Raw genomic sequence first — 1,858 nt, forward strand, 5'->3', positions numbered from 1 at the left:
GCCCCCCCCCACCACCACTCTTCCTATTCCCTATACTAAATCACTCCTCCACCTCCTCTCCCTCCCCTCCTTCCCCTCCACCTCTTCCTCCTCCTCCTCCTCTACTTCCTAATTCTAACATCTCTTCCCCACCACAATCCCCTATAATTAGGCTAATCTTCACATTAAGAAGAATGCCGATTACTTTTAATTTTGTCTAATACTTTCTATTCTTTATTTCGTCTATCTGTTCAATTACAATTCGCTCCTTACATCTCTTCTTAACCACCTCTACGTTTACAGCTCTAAGGCACAACATTCATCAAGTATAGAAGCGCTGGTCACTGGCGATTTTACTGTAACTCTAATCCTTCTATTACCGTCTACTTTACATTTATTATTTTTCTTCTATTCATTTCCATCTACCCATTATCTACTTCTCTACATTTACTACCCTCTCCATTTTAATCTACACGCCTACTTTTCAATTTTTTATTTTATATCCATTTCTCCATTTCCTCTCGTTACTCTTCTCCCCTCTTCCATCTCTACCCGTAATACCTCTTCTTCTTTTATTTCTTTACATCTACTTTTCCATTTCTTTTGTTTTGCAGCTACGCCTTCATTTACTTCCCGTTACTATTCTCTCCTCCCCTTTTTCGTGTCCGTGAGAGACTCCGTGGCCTCGTGCCACACGGTGTCAGTGCCACAAAGAAAGGTAACTCGGTGCCAGTGCCACAAAGAAAGGTAACTCGGTGCCAATGCCACACGGTGCCAGTGCCACAAAGAAAGGTAACTCGGTGCTAGTGCCACACGGTGACAGTGCCACAAAGAAAGGTAACTCGGTGCCATTGCCACATGGTGCCAGTGCCACAAAGAAAGATAAGTCGGTGCCAATGCCACACGGTGTCAGTGCCACAAAGAAAGGTAACTCGGTGCCAACGCCACACGGTGCTAGTGCCACAAAGAAAGGTAACTCGGTGCCAACGCCACACGGTGCCAGTGCCACAAAGAAAGGAAACTCGGTGCCAACGCCACACGGTGCCAGTGCCACAAAGAAAGATAACTCGTTGGCAATGCCACAAAGAAAGGTAACTCGGTGCCAATGCCACCGGGTGCCAGTGCCACAAGGAAAGGTCTTCTCCTGTGGCCGGGCGGTCGTAAACCACGATCGACGCGTCTCGCCAGCAGGCATCAGTATCTTACTTTCTCAGGAGCATAGTGACCTTCAAGCAAAGCGAAGCTAAGCTAGGCAAACAGCAAAGCTATGCTAAGGTAAGCTAAGCAAAGGAAAGCTATGCATAGCAAATTTAATCTATTCTAAGCAAAACCAAGTGAATCGAAGCCAAGCGAATCAAAGCATAGCAAACCATAGCAAACCAAACTAAGCAAAATATAAGCGAAGTAAAGCCAAGCAAAGCAAAGCAAAGCTAAGCACAACTAAGCAAAGCTAAGCAAAGCTAAGCGAAGCTAAGCGAAGCTAAGCGAAGCTAAGCGAAGCTAAGCGAAGCTATGCGAAGCTAAGCGAAGCTAAGCGAAGCTAAGCGAAGCTAAGCGAAGCTAAGCGAAGCTAAGCGAAGCTAAGCGAAGCTAAGCGAAGCTAAGCGAAGTTAAGCGAAGCTAAGCGAAGCTAAGCGAAGCTAAGCGAAGCTTTGCAAAGCTAAGCGAAGTTAAGCAAGGGTAAACGAAATTTATCTTTTGTCATGTCGCTACGGTTAAACGATTAAAATCGCCTGGTGTTGGCCTCAAAGATTTTAGATATATCAACGCGGTCAGTAGCCTTACACACTTCGCTACGTTAAACCACACCTCGTGAATGGTCAAATCCTCTCCTTCTTCAGGTTCGAGTGCTGGAACACATCCATAGGCTTCCAGTTCC

Source organism: Oratosquilla oratoria, chromosome 29, assembly GCF_046742065.1.
Source record: "Oratosquilla oratoria isolate Oo_2021 chromosome 29, ASM4674206v1, whole genome shotgun sequence".
Taxonomy (NCBI): domain Eukaryota; kingdom Metazoa; phylum Arthropoda; class Malacostraca; order Stomatopoda; family Squillidae; genus Oratosquilla; species Oratosquilla oratoria.